Source organism: Camellia sinensis, chromosome 14 (genome assembly GCF_055761805.1).
Source record: "Camellia sinensis isolate YWXY chromosome 14, ASM5576180v1, whole genome shotgun sequence".
Lineage (NCBI taxonomy): Eukaryota > Viridiplantae > Streptophyta > Magnoliopsida > Ericales > Theaceae > Camellia > Camellia sinensis.
In genome coordinates, this window is record NC_138974.1 from 139,451,485 (window position 1) to 139,472,842 (window position 21,358).

Sequence of the window (21,358 nt, forward strand, 5' to 3'; positions counted from 1 at the left end):
GTAAGCACGCCTATTTTCGTCATTCCGGCAGCCAGAATAGACGTCGCACCCAGTCACTCTCCGTCAAGAGAAGCTTCAGAGCTGAAGACTACGTCACACCGAAGACATCTCGTACGCAGTACAGCAGTTACCACCCTTTACGTCCGACGACGACGTCGGGATATTCAAGCTCCAACCGTTCGAAAGACCTAAGGGATGTGTTTGAAAAGCACACTCGCCAGCAGGAAACGCAGAGGATGGCGGTGCAAACAACCATGGAAGAGATCTAGGGAGTTTGGTTTTGGAAGACGTCAGTCAGAAGGCCGAGGAAAATGGCCAATTGACAATCATTTTGATGGAAAGATCAAAATTCCTTGCCGAGTTGATCTTACTCGCCAAGAAGAAAATCGCCGAGCTGACCATGCTCGCCTTATTTGGAGTTCCTTGCCGAGTTGATCTTGCTCGCCAAGAAGAAAGTCGCCGAGCTGACCATGCTGGCCATCTTTAGAGTTCCTTGTCGAGCTGATGTTGCTCGCCAAGAAGGAAGTCGCGGAGCGGACCTTGCTCGCCTTCTTTGGAGTTCCTTGCCGAGCTGACGTTGCTCGCCAAGAAGCAAGTCGCCGAGCAAAACTTGCTCGCCGACCTTGGAGTTCCTTGCCAAGCTGATCTTGCTCGCCAAGAAGGAAGTCGCCGAGCGGACCTTGCTCGCCTTCTTTGGAGTTTCTTGACTGTAGCGACCCTAATTTTCTTAAGTCATTATTTATTATTATTATGATTATTGTTATCTATTTATTATTATGATTACAAAAAAAAAGAGGGTGTTACATGTATTGTTTTTATCAAATATATTTATATATGTGGTAGTTATTTAATAACATAAAGTATATATATCATATTTATTTAGGTTCAGGGTCGGCCCTGCCCTAAGGCAGGTAAGGCTTGTGCCTTAGGCCCCATATTTTGGTCCAAAAATAGGGTCCCGAAATTTAAAAAATTGTTATATGTTCAACTTTTTTTTTTTTTTGGTTTTAAGATCAATTTAAAGGGCCCCAAATGTTTTATTGCGCCCATGTATAATTTAGCCCATATTTATTTATAAATGTGTTTGGCCCATATTTATTAAAATAAAAATATATAAATAAATAAATAAATAAAAAACAATAGGGCCCCTAAATTTGGTAAAACATATAAACATATATAACATAGGGTCCCTAAATTTGGCCCAAAAATAGGGCCCTAAATTTGGTAAAATATTATAGGCTCAATGTTTTTTTTTTTTTGGTTTTAGGATCAATTTAAAGGGCTCCAAAATATTTTTTTGGGTCCATGTATGATTTACTCCATATTTATTTATAAGTGTAGTTTGGTCCATATTTATTAAAATGAAAATATATATTAAAAAAAAGTGTTTGGGCTCAAGAAAAATAATACATACAATATATGGACCCTATTTTTTTTATTTTTTATTTTTACCTTCTTTATCTATTAGATTTTAGTGGAATAAATAATTTTGCTCAAATTTTTTTACCTAGGTCTTTATCAATTTTAATTGAATAATTTTTTCCTAATTTTTTTGTTCTAATTTTGTTTTATTAAATTGTTTTATTTATAATTTTAATGATTATATGTGTAAGTAAATGTTTTTATAGCTACAAATAAATAAAAAAATTGTAACTTATCGTTTTATTCATGAATTTTTTTTCAATATAAAAGGGCCTTCATTTTCGAAATTCGGCTTAGGCCCCGACGAACTCAGGCCGACCCTGTTTAGGTTGTATTTATTTTGTATTTGCATTATATAATATAATAACTATCAGGATTTACAGCAATGGTAGAGGGCCCTAATTTTTGTGGCTCAAATGGCTTGAATTTGCCAAAACGACAGGGCCCAAATATTTTTCTAGGATTTATCACAAGTGTTTAGGTTATATAATAAATGTTTAGGTTATAAACTTAAGGAAAAAGAGAAGTAGAGGCAGCAGCTACGAGAGAGAGAGAGAGAGAGATTAATCACAAAATAGAGATGCAGCCGACAGAGAGGGGACTGACGGGAAAGAGAGGAAGAAAGTGTTAGGGTTTTGTTTTGGTGGCTCCATTAATCTTTTAAATATTTTTTTGATCTTCAAAATAATAGTGTGAGTACAAAATCCACCTCCCTTGATTTGTATTTAATTAGTTGTTTTTATTTATTTATTTTTATTTATTTGATGCTAGTTTGATTTTGTATTTACATAAAGATTGATTGATTGATTTTAATTATTTTGATTAGTGGTGTATGTAAAGTTTAGGATTTTTAAATGATTGATTGATTGATTTTAATTATTTTGATTAGTGGTGTATATAAAATTTAGAGTTGTTAGATGATTAATTGATTTTAATTAGTTGGGTATGTAAAATTTAGGGTTTTCAGATGATTGATTGATTTTAATTATTTTAATTAGTTGTGTAGGTAAAGTTTAGGGTTTTTAGATGATTGATTGATTTTAATTACTTTGATTAGTTGTATGTGTAAGGCTTAGGGGTTTTAGATGATTGATTGATTTTAATTACTTTGATTAGTTGTATAGGTAAAGTTTAGGGGTTTTAGTTGATTGATTGATTTTAATTATTTTGATTAGTTGTGTATGTCAGATTTAGGGATTTTATATGGATTTATTTTATGGCTGTAATCACTCTCATAATTATTTGAAACTAAAATTAATATGGTTGTATGAAATTAAAATTAATTAAGAACCTATAGATAAATTCCTTATACTTCACCATGACTCCATGGATTGTTGTTTTATTTGAGTGATGGTGAGAAAGAGTGTATAAAAAAAAGTGAGGATTATGATATTTATTTGAATGCCTTAGGCTCGACATTGTTATGTTTATTCTCATGTGTGAGATGTTGTGTATATATATATTGTTGCCTCGTTCTCATGAGTAGACGAGTGCTTTGATTTGCGCACGTACGTATATGCTAACTATCCGAGGGAGTGTGAGTCAAACTTGGGACAATATCCCCGTGCAAGTTTGGCTTCGGAGCGGTGTTAGGTATACGGGAGGCACATGGGATATATGTGTAGGCCGGAAGGGGAGGGCCGAAGTGGTGGAATTAAGGTACAAAGAATTTAATTATGAATTTATTAGTATAGTGTGATTGGTACTGATATGTACATGATAAAAAAATAGTAAACGAACTTGATAAATTATGAAATTTGAGCAGAGGCATGTATACGTGATTCTAGACAACTTTTTTGTTTTAGCTTTTTATAAAAAAGATCGATTAGAACTTATAATCGGATGATCTTGATTATTGTCAGTTTGATTCATTTTAGCAAGGCAAATTTTAGAGGCTGTTTTAACCCACGAAACGAGCTCATTTTTATTGGTTTTGCGTAAACTGAAGTAAAACATTATTCTGCACACTTTTCGTGTTTTGAAATTTTTCGAAAAAAATCATCTTAGGGCAGTTTGGTTCATTTTCAGCTTCAGATTTTTCGATTGAATTCTGTCTAGATTTTTATATCAAGTTTTTCTCTTAACCTGTTCAGTTTCTGTTAAATTCGTTCGCGATGTCTTATAGGAAATTTGATTCTGTACAACTTTTGTTCTTTGAGTTTTGATCAATTCGAATTATTTAAGTATGAAACGGTGTAATTTTTTATTTTTTTTTTCAACAAGTTACTTATGATTAAATTATACTAACTTTATTTGTTTTACAGGATGGTGGGTCTTACTAACTTTTTATGCAGGGCTGGCCCACCATATTTTTATTTCTATTTTGTCTATTTTATAATCAATTTATATTTCGTTGTGTACAGACAAGAAACTAAATGCCACCGTATCTCGAAAAACTACTCATTCGTCTTGGTGCAGTTGGAACTACTTGTCTTATCCCGTGATAAGAATTAAATGTATTTTTGTCTTTGTCTGGTGGACACGTGGGTGTTGAATATTGTACTCATACCAGTATACTTGTATACTGACCCGTTTTGTCTTTTGGCAACTCGGGTGCGTTTTGTTTGAGCGCAGCTGAGTTTCCTTTGCAGGATTAGTTGAGGCTACAGTGGTGACGAGAAATAACTATAATTTTTGGGTATATCTCTTGGACTTCTTTTGTTTTCTTGAGCTTAGGATTGTTAGTAGTTCATGTATTTATTATTATTTTTTTTAATGACTTTAGTATTGGAATAATTTGGCATGGTTTGTAACCGTACTTTATTTAAGTTGTTTTGACTAGTTGTTGCTATTTTAATGTTGGAGGTATTTGATAGTTATAAAATTATGGTAGATGTTTTGGTTGGCGTTTAGTTTTTGTTTCACCCCTAAGATTTGGATGATGGAATATTATTGGGGTTTAGTCCGAATTTAATATTTAATTGTCCGAATTTTGGGACGTAATAGTTTGGTATCAGAGCTCTAAGTTACCCTAGACTTGTGAGAGTTTAGGTGATCCTCGAATTGTGGAAACATGGGTTAGCTGGTTTAGTTTGGTGGTAGAATTTATTCTAAGTGTTTATGAACGAATTCTTTTTTGTTGTTTGACTTGAAGGTGATGGCTGGTAGGTATCTTTAAATTTTTTAAGAACCCATTAGAGTACTTTTTGATACTGGTGTCTCTCATTCTTTTATATCTAGGCAGTTTGTAGAAAGAGAACATATTGTAACTACCTCTTTGTCTAGACCTATTCGTGTTGAGACCCCTTTAGGAGGGGCAGTTACTCTTTATGAGATGTGTAAAGATTTTGAGATTGATTTTGCGGGTGGAGTCTTGCATGCAGACCTAATTGTGTTAGGGTTTGAAGGGTTCACAATTATTTTGGGTATGGATTGGCTGCGAAAATACTTTGTAACTCTAGATTGTGGTGAAAGGACTGTAAATATAGATATTCCCGGTATGCCACGGCTTACCCACACTTCTAGCGATGGAGAAGAGTCGGTGATGACGGGTGATGACGAGTTTTCTGTGCTTAGTAGAAATTCCTAACCAGGATATTAGTGAGGTAGATGTGGTACGTAAGTTTGAGGATGTATTTCAGGAGATACCTAGACCTCCTCCTCGACGGGTAGTAAAATTTTGCATTGACCTAGTGCTAGGAACTGCACCAATTTCTAAGGCGGCATATAGAATGGCGCCTAAGGAGCTTGTGAAGATGAAGAAGCAGCTAGAAGAGATGCTTCAGAAAGGGCTCATTCGTTTAAGTAACTCCCCGTGAGGAGCACCCGCGATCTTTGTCTCCAAGAAAGATGGCACTCTCCGTATGTGCATAGATTACAGAGAGCTAAACAAGGTGACTATCAAGAACAAGTATCCGTTACCTAGAATTGATGACTTGTTTGATCAGTTGAAGGGGGCAGCCATGTTCTCTTAGTTTGATCTCAGAACGGGTTACCATCAGATGGGTGTGTCAGAGGAAAGTATACCGCTTACTGCTTTTCGAACCCGATATAGGTTGTACGAATTTCCTGTAATGCCTTTTGGTTTGACCAATGCTCCTGCCTATTTCATGGACTTGATGAACAGAATTTTTCAACCATATCTAAATAAGTTTGTGATTATCTTCATAGATGATATCTTGGTGTATTCTAAGAATGAGGAGGAACACAGAGAACACTTGAAAGTTGTATTGCAGACTTTAGGGAGCAACAATTATACGCGACGTTCAGTAAGTGTCATTTTTGGGAGAAAGAAGTTCGATTTTTAGGGCATGTTGTGTCCAATCAGGGAATAGCATAGATCCTGAGAAAGTTGTTGCGGTCAAAGAATGGAAGCAGCCCACGAACCCTGCAGAGGTGAGAAGTTTTTTAGGACTAGTCGGTTATTACAGGAGATTTATAGAGAATTTTTCCACTATTGCAGCACCCATGACCAAGTTGACCCGCAAGAATGTAAAGTTTGTATAGACAGATGATTGTGAGAAAGCTTTCCATGAGTTAAAACAGCGGTTGACTACAGCACCGGTGTTAACTATACCGGTACAAGGGGAAAAGTTAGTAGTGTTTACTGATGCGAGTGGAACTGGGTTGGGATGTGTATTGATGCAGCATCAGAAGGTTGTATCTTATGCTTCTCGACAGCTAAAACCTCATGAGAGACGATACCCTACTCATGACTTAGAGTTGGCAGCAGTTGTTTTTGTGTTGAAAGTGTGGTGACATTACTTGATTAAGGAGCACTTTGAGTTGTACACAGATCACAAGAGCCTCAAATATCTCTTTTCTCAAAAAGAGTTGAACATGAGGCAACAGAAATGGATTGAATTTATCAGTAGTTATGATTTTGAGATCCTTTACCACCCAGGGAAAGGAAATGTAGTCCCTGATGCACTTAGTCAACAACATGAGATTATGGCTTCTTTGATGATTCAAGAATGGAAGTCCTTGGAGTTAATTTCAATGCATGATATTCAAACAATAGAGAGTGCTGAGAGGGCATACATTGGTAGTTTGACCATGCAGCCAACGTTACTGGGTAAAGCTCGTCAGTTGTAGAATTTAGATGGGTTTCTCATTAGCAAGCTCGATGACCTTGTAGTGGATTTGATCAATGATTGTCCTACTGATTGGTCTATAGACTCAGATGGGGGATTGCGATTCAATGGCAGGTTATGTGTCCCTAACATTGTTGAATTAAGGAAAGAGATTATGGATGATGCCCATAGGTCCCGATACACCATTCACCCTGGTGAGACTGAGATGTATCGGGACCTGAAGAGGACGTTTTGGTGGGAAAGTATGAAAAAAGATATAGAAGAGTATGTTTCTCGATGTTATGTGTGCCAACAGGTTAAGGCAGAACACCAACGACCGTTTGGACTTTTGCAGCCTCTTGAAATTCCTACTTGGAAATGGAAGTGCATCTCTATGGATTTCGTGGATGGATTGTCGCGGTCTAAGAGAGGCAATGAATCTATTTGGGTGATAGTGGATCGACTCACCAAGTCTACTCATTTTATTCCTATCAGTGTTCACTGAACTGCGGATAAACTAGCCAAGCTATATATTCGGGAGGTGGAGCGACTTCATGGTGCATCGGTTTCTATAGTTTCGGATTGTGATCCGTTGTTTGTGGCAAAGTATTGGGAGAGTTTTCAGCATACTTTGGGTGCTAGGTTAGACTTGAGCACGGCTTATCATCCCCAGACATATGGGCAAACTGAGCGAGTAAATCGGATCTTGGAGGATATGTTGAGAGCTTGTGTTCTCGATCTTTGTGGCAGTTGGGAAGAACACCTGCCATTAGTGGAGTTTGCTTATAATAATAGCTATCACTCCAGTATCGGGATGGCACCTTTTGAGGCTTTGTATGGAAGGCCATGTCGATCACCTGCTTGTTAGATGGAGGTAGGAGATGCACCGTTGTTAAGGCCCGAGTTGGAGAGAGAGACCACGGAAAAGGTGAACATTATTCGGAAACAAAGCCGTATTAAGACGACACAAAGCCGTCAAAAGAGTTATACTGATAGAAAACGTAAGAGGGTTGAGTTGAATGTTGGAGATTTCGTGTTTTTGAAGGTCTCGCCAATGAAGGGTTGGAGATTAATGATGATTTAACGTATGTGGTGCGACCGGTTACTATTTTAGATCGGGATGTAAAGCAGTTGCGATGCAAGAAAGTGAACTTAATTAAAGTGCAATGGAGCGAGGATGAGAATGATATCACTTGGGAATTGTAAGAGAAAGTTCGGTATATGCATCCGGAACTTTTTACTTAGTACTCTCTTCTATCAAATCTCAGGACGAGATTCTTTTGAAGTGTGTATATTATAGCGACCCTAATTTTTTTAAGTCATTATTTATTATTATTATGATTATTATTATCTTATTTTATTTTTGGCTTTATTAATTATGTGGATCTATAAGAATTTAATGTGTTGTTTAGTTAATTTAATGTGATATTTAATTAATTTAATGTGGTATTTAATTGTATATAATTAATAAGAATATTTATATTTATATATTCATAAATACAAAAAAAAAAAAGAGAGGGTGTTACATGTATTGTTTTTATAAAATATATTTATATATGTGGTAGTTATTTAATAACATAAAGTATATATATCATATTTATTTACGTGGTATTTATATTGTATTTGTATTATATAACATAATAACTATTAGGATTTATCACAAGGGTTTAGGTTATATAATAATGTTTAGGTTATAAACTTAAGGAAAAAGAGAAGTAGAGGCAGCAGCTACGAGAGAGAGAGAGCTACGAGAGAGAGAGAGAGAGAGAGAGATTAATCACAAAATAGAGATGCAGCCGAGAGAGAGGGGATTGACGGGAAAGAGAGGAAGAAAAGTGTTAGGGTTTTGTTTTGGTGGCTCTATTAATCCTTTAAATATTTCTTTGATCTTAAAAATAATATTGTGAGTATAAAACCTACTTCCCTTGATTTGTATTTAATTCGTTATTTTTATTTATTTATTTTTATTTATTTGATGCTAGTTTGATTTTATATTTACATAAAGATTGATTGATTGATTTTAATTATTTTGATTAGTGGTGTATGTAAAGTTTAGGATTTTTAAATGATTGATTGATTGATTTTAATTATTTTGATTAGTGGTGTATATAAAATTTATAGTTGTTAGATGATTAATTGATTTTAATTAGTTGGGTATGTAAAATTTAGGATTTTCAGATGATTGATTGATTTTAATTATTTTAATTAGTTGTGTAGGTAAAGTTTAGGATTTTTAGATGATTGATTGATTTTAATTACTTTGATTAGTTGTATATGTAAGGCTTAGGGGTTTTAGATGATTGATTGATTTTAATTACTTTGATTAGTTGTATAGGTAAAGTTTAGAGGTTTTAGTTGATTGATTGATTTTAATTATTTTGATTAGTTGTGTATGTCAGATTTAGGGGTTTTATATGGATTTATTTTATGGCCGTAATCACTCTCATAATTATTTGAAACTAAAATTAATATGGTTGTATGAAATTAAAATTAATTAAGAACCTATAGATAAATTCCTTATACTCCACCATGACTCCATGGATTGTTGTTTTATTTGAGTGATGGTGAGAAAGAGTGTATAAAAAAAAGTGAAGATTATGATATTTATTTGAATGCCTTAGGCTCGACATTGTTATGTTTATTCTCATGTGTGAGATGTTGTGTATATATATATTGTTGCCTTGTTCTCATGAGTAGACGGGTGCTTTGATTTGCGCACGTACGTATATGCTAACTATTCGGGGAGTGTGAGTCAAACTTGGGACAATATCCCCGTGCAAGTTTGGCTTCGGAGCGGTGTTAGGTATACGGGAGGCACATGGGATATATGTGTAGGCCAGAAAGGGAGGGCCGAAGTGGTGGAATTAAGGTACAAAGAATTTAATTATGAATTTATTAGTATAGTGTGATTGGTACTGATATGTACATGATAAAAAAAATAGTAAACGAACTTGATAAATTATGAAATTTGATCAGAGGCATGTATACGTGATTCTAGATAACTTTTTTGTTTTAGCTTTTTATAAAAAAGATCGATTAGAACTTATAATCGGATGATCTTGATTATTGTCAGTTTGATTCATTTTAGCAAGGCAAATTTTAGAGGCTGTTTTAACCCACGAAACGAGCTCATTTTTATTGGTTTCGCGTAAACTGAAGTAAAACATTATTCTGCACACTTTTCGTGTTTTGAAATTTTTCGAAAAAAATCATCTTAGGGCAGTTTGGTTCATTTTCAGCTTCAGATTTTTCGATTGAATTCTGTCTAGATTTTTATATCAAGTTTTTCTCTTAACCTGTTCAGTTTCTGTTAAATTCGTTCGCAATGTCTTATAGGAAATTTGATTCTGTACAACTTTTGTTCTTTGAGTTTTGATCAATTCGAATTATTTAAGTATGAAACGGTGTAATTTTTTATTTTTTTTTTCAACAAGTTACTTATGATTAAATTATACTAACTTTATTTGTTTTACAGGATGGTGGGTCTTACTAACTTTTTATGCAGGGCTGGCCCATCATATTTTTATTTCTATTTTGTCTATTTTATAATCAATTTATATTTCGTTGTGTACAGACAAGAAACTAAATGCCACCGTATCTCGAAAAACTACTCATTCGTCTTGGTGCAGTTGGAACTACTTGTCTTATCCCGTGATAAGAATTAAATGTATTTTTGTCTTTGTCTGGTGGACACGTGGGTGTTGAATATTGTACTCATACCAGTATACTTGTATACTGACCCGTTTTGTCTTTTGGCAACTCGGGTGCGTTTTGTTTAAGCGCAGCTGAGTTTCCTTTGCAGGATTAGTTGAGGCTACAGTGGTGACGAGAAATAACTATAATTTTTGGGTATATCTCTTGGATTTCTTTTGTTTTCTTGAGCTTAGGATTGTTAGTAGTTCATGTATTTATTATTATTTTTTTTAATGACTTTAGTATTGGAATAATTTGGCATGGTTTGTAACCGTACTTTATTTAAGTTGTTTTGACTAGTTGTTGCTATTTTAATGTTGGAGGTATTTGATAGTTATAAAATTATGGTAGATGTTTTGGTTGGCGTTTAGTTTTTGTTTCACCCCTAAGATTTGGATGATGGAATATTATTGGGGTTTAGTCCGAATTTAATATTTAATTGTCCGAATTTTGGGGCGTGACATTGACGAGCTGATGTTGCTCGCCAAGAAGGAAGTCGCGGAGCGGACCTTGCTCGCCTTCTTTGGAGTTCCTTGCCGAGCTGATCTTGCTCGCCAAGAAGCAAGTCGCCGAGCGGACCTTGCTCGCCTTCCTTGGAGTTCCTTGCCGAGCTGATATTGCTCGCCAAGAAAGAAGTCGTAGAGCGGACCTTGCTCGCATTCTTTGGAGTTCCTTGCTGAGCTGATGTTACTCCTCAAGAAGCAAGTCGCGGAGCAGACCTTGCTCGCTTTCTTTGGAGTTCCTTGCCGAGCTGATGTTGATCACCAAGAAGCAAGTCGTCGAGCGGATCTTGCTCGCCGACCTTGGAGTTCCTTGCCGAGCTGATGTTGCTCGCCAAGACGGAAGTCGCAGAGCGAACCTTGCTCGCTTTCTTTGGAGTTCCTTGCTGAGCTGATCTTGCTCTCCAAGAAGCAAGTCGCGGAGCGGACCTTGCTCGCCTTCTTTGGAGTTCCTTGCCGAGTTGATCTTGCTCGCCAAGAAGGAAGTTGCGGAGCGGACCTTGCTCGCCTTCTTTGGAGTTCCTTGCAGAGCTGATGTTGCTCGCCAGGAAGCAAGTCATCGAGCGGACCTTGTTTGCCTTCTTTGGAGTTCCTTGCCGAGCTGATGTTGCTCGCCAAGAAACAAGTCGCGGAGTGGACCTTGCTCGTCGACCTTGGAGTTCCTTGCCGAGTTGATGTTGCTCGCCAAGAAGAAAGTCGCAGAGCGGACCCTGCTCGCCTTCTTTGGAGTTCCTTGCCGAGTTGATGTTGCTCGCCAAGAAGGAAGTCGCGATGCGGACCTTGCTCACCTTCTTTGGAGTTCCTTGCCGAGCTGATCTTGCTCGCAAAGAAGCAAGTCGCGGAGCGAACCTTGCTCGCCTTTTTTGAAGTTCCTTGCCGAGCTAATGTTGCTCGCCAAGAAGGAAGTCGCGGAGCGGACCTTGCTCGCCTTCTTTGGAGTTCCTTGCCGAGCTGATGTTGCTCTCCAAGGAGCAAGTCGCCAAACGGACCTTGCTCGCCGACCTTGGAGTTCCTTGCCAAGCTGATGTTGCTCGCCAAGAAGGAAGTTGCGGTGCAGACCTTGCTCGCCTTCTTTGGAGTTCCTTGCCGAGCTGATCTTGCTCGCCAAGAAGCAAGTCACCGAGCGGACCTTGCTCCCCGACCTTGGAGTTCTTTGCCGACCTGATCTTGCTCGCCAAGAGGGAAGTCGCAGAACGGACCTTGCTCGCGACTTTGGAAGTTCCTTGCCGAGCTTATCTTTCTCGCCAAGATGCAAGTCACGGAGCGGACGTTGCTCGCCTTAGAGTTCCTAAACCGAGCAAAGTGGATTATCGAGCAAAAAGTCTAGCCCGGCCTTGTAATGTAATCCCAGTCACGCTAGCGCAGACGGAATTAAGGGGCAATTGAGAGGGGGATTTCGTAATCTCATATTGGGCCGCGGTTCTGGCAGGGCTGAATGTGGTCCAAGCATATTTGGGCCGAGCTGGGTTGGGCCGAGCCGAGGTGAAGCTTGCTCGGCCGAAGTCCAAACCAGAGTTGGCCGAGATGATCCTCTACCAGCTTGTCTTCACTTGTTCGCTCTTTTTAGCTCAGTGATCTTGATTTGCCGCAGACCGGCCTAACTTGTCTGGGGCATAGTCGCACCGGAGTACTGTTGAGCTCGGTTGTGATGGAGCTCGGCGAGTGGCACTATTGAGCTCGATAAGTAGCTCGGTCGAAGGAGGCCAAGATGATCGTCTGCTGATTCGGGTCTTATGGCCGCGCATGTAGCTCGGTGGGAAGGTCTCCCTTGGATCGGCCTAACTTGTCTGGTGCTCGGCCTTACTGGAATGCTACGAAGCTCGGTTGTGATGGAGCTCGGTTGTGATGGAGCTCGGCGAGTGGCACTGTTGGGCTCGTTAAGTAGCTCGGTCGAAGGAGGCCAAGGTAACTCCGCCGGGCTACCCATTCCCGCCAATGTCAACTGGCGGTTTGATTAGGTGATGTTCAGCTGAATTTGTGCTGACATATGAGAGAGCAACTCCACGTGTCAATGAGCAAATGGATGCAGAGGTGAGCGCAGAAAGTATATAAGCATGACTGCGCCCCCCATGCTAATGATGGAACATTGTTTGGTGAGATAAACCTAAACACTCAAAGCTCTCCTCTCTCTCTCTCTCTATCTCTGAGTGTGTGCTAACTAGACCGTCGGAGGGGTTTTCCAGCCACACACCGCCGGATAGCTCACCGCCGTTGTGTTTTCAGGTCAATCGGACAGACGAGGAACTTAGACGAATGGAGTACGGGCTTTGCGGAATATTTGCTCCCCGTACACACACCTTGAAATAAGGTGTACCATTTTTAATTCTGTTATTTTTATTAGTTATAATTTATGAGATCTTTAGTTATATCTCATGTTCTGTTTAGTTATATAAATTTTTATTTTTTTAGTTACGACTCAAAAAATATGAAATTATATTATTTTTCTTCTTTAGTTATAGAATACATATGGTACACATCCTTTGAAAGGTGTATACTATAATATTTCTCCCAGATTATACACGCAAACTAATTATTCACTCTTTTTTTTATATATAAAATTTAAAAAGCCATTTTTAAATACATTAATTTTTTTTTTCACTCATCTAAAAATTAAAAAATTACTAAAAAAAACTCAAATCCAAACGATGCCTTGCATCATCATCAGGCTAGATTTCGGTTTTTTAAAGATTAAACTTCCAAGGAAAATATGAGGAATTTTCTGTGGCCTGTTTGATGTAACTTTTAAAATAGATTATAGATTATGACTTTGATCAGAAATTGTTAATCTGGTTGGTGTAGTTATTTGATTATAGATTTAAGTTGCTGAGTAGTATTTTTTAAATAAGCTGTGAAGTAGTTTTTCAATTAATTTTTATTTTTTTGATATTCATTAAGACTACATTTCTTATAAATAATAATAATAATAATCTGTAGTTCATTTGGGTCTTTTCTATTTTTAAAAAAATAAAAAATAAAAAAATCTATGAGTATAACCATAAATTAATATGCCAACAGCAGAAACTGATAATCAGAAACAAGGGGTAATTAGCTTCTCAGAATTAGCTTTTTTTAGTTAAAATAAATTCCTAGAATCAGAAACTGTTTAAAATAAGTTTAACTAAACAGTCCAAAATAATTTTTTCAAAACTAGAAGTTATAACTTGCTCAAAAAACTCGAAACAAACACCCCCTTTCAATCATGAAAAAATACACAGCATGAAACAAAACAAACACCATTAAAACTTTAACCTCAACAAACATTTCCAAAATTGAAAATTTCTCTTACCATTAAAATGAAATGTGAAAGCGGTGACGATAACCGGGACAGCAGTGAAGAGGTTGAAGAAGGATGCTTGGTCATCCAATTGAGGCATCAGTCTAGGACTTTTTGCTTTCCCTTCTAACAATGCAAAGATTGCCATAACAGAACATATGCCAACAAAAACCACAGCCAGTAGAATCGACACCGCTGAACTGAACCTCAGCGATTCTGGAAATCACAAGCCAAAACAGCGAACAATCACCACACAAATGGAAAACAAAATAAAGGTTTTTCAATTCTGCAAAAGTGTGCATTTGGAATAGTAGACAACAAACCTAGACGATGAATCAAAACCAGAGGAAGCATAACGAAGACCAACATGAAGAAGAGTGCGAAAACACGAGTGTTCCACCATTGAATGCCGAACCATTCTTGTAAAATGCCCAAGTGCACTGGTCCTTGAAGATGCGTTCCAGACAGGACATCCCCTGAGAAAAACAGAACAAAGTATGGGGCTAAAAAGAGAGAAGAAAATAAAATTAAGGAACATTTGTATCGTTGGATTAGAAAAAATATGAGAATAACATAAATAATTGGAGTTCGATTTATGTTTGACAAGTTAAAAAATAGTTTGAGATCGATTTGTTTTATAAATAAATTAAACTTAAATATATTTGTTAATTTTCTAAATTCGACTGGGACAATCCACTGCTGTTTTTGAACTTGTAGCTATTTGTAAAAATAAAATAACGGTTCCGATTGGTAGCTCGAATAACACGGCTCGAAATCTGGCTCGACACCAAAACGACGTCGTTTTGGTGTCGAGTTTTTTTTTTTTTTTTTTTTTCTTTCTTCCCTGGTTTTGTTACAGAACGAAGAAGAAGAAGAAGAAGAAGGGAGAAGAAGAGAAGGGAGAGGGAGGAGGAGGAGGAGGAGGAGGAGGGGACCATAAAAATTGGTTGGAGGAGGAGGGGAGGCTGGGCAGACGACCGGGGCAGGCAGACGACGGTGGTGCTGCGACGTCGGCGGGGCTGGGCAGACGACCGGGGCTGGGCGAGGCGACGGTCTGCTGCCACGATCGGCGGCGGCGGTGGTGGTGGCGAGGCTCTGCTTCTCCTCTGCTTCTTCCTTTCCTCCTCTCTTCTCTCTCTCTTTCTCCTCTGTTTCCTCTCTTCTCTCCCTCTTTCTCCATTTCGAGCCGTTTCGAGCCTCTAAAAGTCGAGCTACGAGGCATTTTCCATAAAATAAATAAATTGGTTTGCCACTAAAAATAAATAAACAAAAATAATTATTTTTATTTTTTTTCTTAATAAATTCAAGATGCAAATATTAGTTAAAATCGTCAAGATCCATACATATCTTACTGCATAAAAATTCAACTGCCTCAAGGGGTTGAATTTAATTTTTTTCCCCCCTTTTTTTTTGCAATTTGTGTACCACTCTTTTTCATTTAAAATTTTGAGCAATAATATTGACACTCCACCTTCAATCTAGCAAGCCTTTTTTATTATTATTTTTTTATTTTTTAAGCCATGTACAAGTAACTGAAGCTAAAAATTAAAGTGTGAATATAATTATTGTACGGGGAGGAAATAATTCTCCTCGTATAATCCTGTTGACCAAGTCCACGCTCCTCCGTACGACGTCGCTTTATCACCTGAAAACACAAACGTGAGCTAGCCGGCGGGTGTGTGCCGGAAACCTCTCCGATGCCTAAGTCAGTAAGCTTGACAAATAGACAAAGTTTTATGTTCTCAGAAAGAATTGTGTTCAATTACCTCTTCCAAGGTGGTGCTTGTGAGTTTTTATAGGTTTCAAGTGGCATAATCCTAGTAGGACTTTTATTTCTCCATGCAGAGTCCTCCTAGGATTCATACTCCTAAGGATAATGCTTATCCTTTTACACCCTCCCCCACTGCTTAAACCAAGTGGGATGGTTTTCACTTTGGCCGAACTACTATATGACCGAAATAAGCTTGGCTACGCAGAGCCACAGAGAAGGCCGAACTGTCCTTAGCTCGGTCTTCTCCTCCAACTCCTTATCTCGGCTTTTCCCTGTTCAACCATGGTGTGTTTAGATCAAGCTTCCAAGTAGCAAGTTCTGACCGACCTAACCATAATATGTCCCGACCGGACTAAATGCAAGGCCGGACTCACTTCAAACTGCCACCGGACCGGAGTTGCTTTACACATTCTTGAACCGGAGTAACCACACCTCTCCTGGGCCGGAATACCTATACCTCTACTGGGCCGAAATAACATTACGGCTTCTTACCGATTCCTTCACACTTTGGGCCGCAGGGCCCAACTCACAGCTCGGCCCAATTCTTTCCCAAAAATTACCCTCTCAATTGCCCCTTAATTTCATCTGCATAGCATGATTGAGATTACAAATCCTTCAACCGAGCTGAAGTTCTACAAGCCTTTCCAGCCGAGATAAAAACCCTTCAGTGTATCCAGCCGAGCTAGTTTTACTCCGAACTCTGCTTTATCCGGTCAAAACGTCTCTTCAATTACGACTGTAACGCTTCCCTTTCCCTTGCCACGTGGCGGGCTCTGATAGGCCGTGAGCTGTTATCACGCCGCCTTCGTACTTCGAACTTTTTGAACAGTCCCGCCCCTTTTTGCCGCTTTTTTCTCTCTCCTCTTTCACAAAATAACCTTTCTTTCTCTTGAATCATTCACCTTCCATTCTTCATCTTCTCTCTCTGTGTTCTTGCTATTCGTGTTCTTCCTTCACTTTTGAGAACTGATTTTGCTGCCACTTTCCTATCATCAGATCCCTCTTCTTCCACCTGGTAAGTAGACTCACTTTGCTTCCTTTATTTTGCTTTCGAATCTGTATAGCTTTCTTTTATATGCTTTTTGCAAACATTTTCTTTCATTTGTCGCTTCGCTTCTGTACTTTTATGAAAAAATAATAGTAGAGCTCATACGTGTATGAACCCCTGTAAAAAACTTGCTTTAGATCCAAAATTAGGTAGAAACCGAACTAGAATCCTGTTTGCATTAAATAGGTAGATCACTGTAGTCAATAACCGAACTAGAACTTGAAAGTTTCAAAGAGTTACCAGAGCCTGACTCACTTTAGCCGAAATAAGATCACCGAGTTTTGAATATATCAAACTAGGAACCTCGATTTTCAACCGAACTAAGCTTTTGGGGCCAAGCAGGCTTTCTTAGTTCCTAAACCGAACTAAGAAAGCCGCCCGTAGAGGCTTAACCGAAGTAACTTTATTCACACTGCAACCGATTTAGGCCTTGGGGCTAAACCAGCTTTCTTAGTTTTTTAGATTGAACTCAGAAAGCTGCCCCTAGATGTTAAACCGGTCTACCGAGCAAACTGCTCAAACCGAGCTACCAAACCTTTTGATGAACCGAGATAGAACCAGTTTTTTGAGGCCGAAGTAAGGCTCTTATACCTTGCTTTTAAATTGTAGCACGGTCCAACGATCAGTGCTTTAACCCCCTCTGTTTTCTACTTTGCAGACTTAGGTTACCCAGGCACTCCTACGTGCCCTCAACCGAGCTACTGAGCACGATTTTTGCACCGATATAAATTATAAGTAAATTATACATCAGATGGGTAAGTATAGGTATCTAGTCGAGACCCCTGGTGGTATGGCCGAATTTAGGAAGGATTACCATATTCCTGAAGATGTCCATCTGATGTTAGCCGAAAAAGATGTTATTCCCTGGGAAAAAGAAGGCTACGTCCCTTTTACCCTTCAATCCATAATAGAAACCGGACTACGGTTTCCTGTCCAACCGCTGATCTGTGAATTTCTTAGGCAGACTAGATTATGCCCCACCCAACTGTCCACCAATACATATCGCATTATAATGGGAATAGCCGCACTGAACCACCAAACCGGACTAAACCTCGGCCTGGCCGAAATTTTCCATCAATACTCCATCGGCTCAAAAGATGCTGGGTGGGTCTATTACCTTAGGATTCGCCGCCGCCGCCGAGAGAAGATAGTTAAACACACACCGGACAAAGATCTTAACGACGATGATTTTTTCTGGGTCTTTGGGAACTTTGAGGATTTTCAAGCCCAAATTCCTGGCCGACCTATAAATTGGAAAAAGGGAGAGCCCGGTAATTTAACTTCGGTCTTCTTCCTTGTATGTTATTTTGGTCTTTTTAGTCTATTAACCGAACTAACACTTCTCTTTTTGCAGATTTCGCCCACCTCCGTTCCCTATATAGCTATCCCAACCTTGCGATTTTGCGAGCCGCACTACGGTGTAAAGAAAGAAGTTGGGCCAAGCGTCTAAACTTTGAACCGACCTACCGATATAGCGGTCGTCGAAAGGCCCGAGTGACTGATTTCCTTCTAGAGGAAGCACCTGAACTGGACCCAAACTTGCCCGAAATACGACTTGTCCCATTAACAGCTGAAGAAGAGATGGCGAAGAAAAGCAGAGTGAGGGCCCTTCTGACCGCAACAACCAGGGCCGAAGTGCAACCATCCTTAGAAACGCAGCCTGCCGTTGTGGCCCTCCCTTCTCAGCAGCCTTCTTCATCTTGTCCTTCCAAACGTGCCCGATCTACATCGACCGAACAGCAACTTGTTGATGAGGTTGAATCCATCCCCCAAAGTCCTCAACCTGCCCTCCAACCGGAGCAAACTGACCGAGCTGAATCTCCAAAGTGGGCCGCTGACCTTCAATGACCGAGACGTCAAAGCTACCGACTCGGTTGTGGCTGAAAAAGATCACCAATTGGTCTTTAACCTGGCCAAAAGTGTGTGCCTCCCCAAGGACATGGAGCACCACTTAAAGCAATTAAACACCGAAATGAAGTCAATCCGGTCCACATCGAAGTCCATGATCTTGGTAAGTAGCTCTGTCCGTTTCTTTTGTCTAATTTCCAACTTTTACTTCGGCTTAAGAGAAGTCTTTGTTTTGTCAGGCCTTACAGAAGAACAACATTACTTACAAGAAAGTCCAAGAACTCAGAAAAGCCACCAGGCAGGCAATGGCTGAAGCCGAAGCAAAAGCAGCCGAGCTAGAAGAAGCCGAAAAGAAAATGGCCGAGCTACAAGCGGAGAACGGCCGTCTTTCCGATCTGGTTAGTTCGGCGGAGGCAGAAAGGCAGAAAGCGGCCATTGTTATGAAGGACAAATACCTGCGTGAGCTGGTAAAACTTGAAAAGAGAAAAGGTACCGAAATAAGCCAACTAAAAAAGAGCGTGGAGGAAGCCGAAAAGGAGGGGTACAAGCAAGGTTACAAGAAGGCAGAAGACGCCTATGTCAAACAATGCGACGCCGCCAAGGAGCTGTTCTTCAAGTGCGGCTGGAGGGCGGTTGTGGAGAAGCTCGGTCATGATCAACAGACCGAGGTCTTCGACCCTCCAGCTTACTTTATACCGAAGTCCCTTGCGGAGTATGCAGACGCCTTGCAACAAGAGTTTCTGGAGGACTCAGATTCTGATGACTCCTCTGCTCCTGAAGACATTCCGGTTGTTAGTGCAGACCCATCACTTCGGTTGGAGCCCATGGTGGATGACCTACCTATCGAACAGCCAAATGAAACCGTGGTTCCAACCGAAAGCATCCTGGCAACCGAGAGTGAACTGCCTCTTGCAACCGGCCTTCAAGTTGCTGGTGACGCGACTTTTGACGCCGAAATTGAAGAACTTTTTTCCTGATTGTGTACTTTTTCTTTGTTGCTTTTTGCCGTTGTAACCGAACTATGAGCCTCCTTTGTAATAGTTTCAATGAATGAAAAATTTTTCTTCAGCTCTTGTTCCGGTTCTGATATGTATGCCTGTACTTTGTAATGCTTCAGTTACTCCAACTGTTATTTCGGTTTTAGGCGGTTAAACTATGCTTGCCAGCCAACCACTCCTTAGCCGATATATTTATTTCGGCTGAGGAGTACAAAGTGTTTAATCCAGCCAATCCAATTTCAGCCAAACCCTTACTTTGGCTGAGGAGTAACAAGAGTCGGTTTATTCCACCCAACTACTCTTCAGCCTTGCACTTACTTCGGCTGAAGAGTAACAAGAGTCGGTTTGTTCCAGCCAACCACTCTTCAGCCTTGCACTTACTTCGACTGAAGAGTAACAAGTGTTGGTTTATTCCAGCCAACCACTCTTCAGCCTTGCACTTACTTCGGCTGAAGAGTAACAAGTGTTGGTTTATTCCAGCCAACCACTCTTCAGCCTTGCACTTACTTCGGCTGAAGAGTAACAAGTGTTGGTTTATTCCAGCCAACCACTCTTCAGCCTTGCACTTACTTCGGCTAAAGAGTAACAAGAGTCGGTTTATTCCAGCCAACCACTCTTCAGCCTTGCACTTACTTCGGCTGAAGAGTAACAAGAGTCGGTTTATTCCAGCCAACCACTCTTCAGCCTTGCACTTACTTCGGCTGAAGAGTAACAAGTGTTGGTTTATTCCAGCCAACCACTCTTCAGCCTTGCACTTACTTCGGCTGAAGAGTAACAAGTGTTGGTTTATTCCAGCCAACCACTCTTCAGCCTTGCACTTACTTCGGCTGAAGAGTAACAAGTGTTGGTTTATTCCAGCCAACCACTCTTCAACCTTGCACTTACTTCGGCTGAAGAGTAACAAGTGTTGGTTTATTCCAGCCAACCATTGAAGTTAGTTTTTCCAGTTAACTTATAGTATTTGGTTATTCCGACCAAATGTCCTGCAGCCTGGATCCTTATCCTGGGCTTAGGAAGGGTGTTGGTTTATTCCAGCCAACCACTCTTCAGCCATACCCTTACTTCGGCTGAAGAGTAACAAGAGTTGGTTTATTCCAGCCAACCTCTAAGTTAGTTTTTCCGGCTAACTTAGAACAATGTTTGGTTATTCCGACCAAAACGTCCTACAGCCTGGATCCTTATCCTGGGCTTAGGAAGGGTGTTGGTTTAATCCAGCCAACCTCTAAGTTAGTTTTTCCAGCTAACTTAGAATAGAATGCTTGCAATATACTTAATCTTTACTAAAGCTAACTTTTACAAGGAACAACTTGTGCTAAAAAGAATTTCTCATTTTATTGAAGGAAGAAAAAATTACATATGTTTGAAAAAGAAAAGCTAAAAGTAAAATAACTTGAGATTGGCTGTATTCCATGGCCTAGGGATTGCCTTGCCATCCTTGTCTTCTAGGTGGTATGCCCCTTTGCCTGCTAACCCAACCACCTTATAAGGACCTTCCCAATTTGGGCCTAACTTGCCGTCTCCTGGGATCAAGGTGTTTCCCATTACTTTGCGTAGTACCCAATCCCCAATCTTGAATTGTCTTGGATGCACCTTTTTGCTGTATTTTCTGATTAACTCTCGTTGGTATGAGGCGATGTGGACTAGTGCTCTTTCTCTTCTTTCTTCTGCAAGGTCGAGTTCTAAGGCTATGGCTTCTCCATTTAAGTCTGGATCAAAATTTTCGCTTCGAATTGTGGGGAGGCCAACTTCTAGTGGGATCACTGCTTCCATTCCATAGGCTAAGGAGAATGGT

General features: G+C 39.5%; 1 pseudogene; it reads right to left on the bottom strand.

The window, feature by feature from the left end:
• LOC145807338 (amino acid transporter AVT6C-like) overlaps positions 1 to 21,358 on the bottom strand; it is a 33,652-nt pseudogene that overhangs the window by 3,449 nt on the left and 8,845 nt on the right.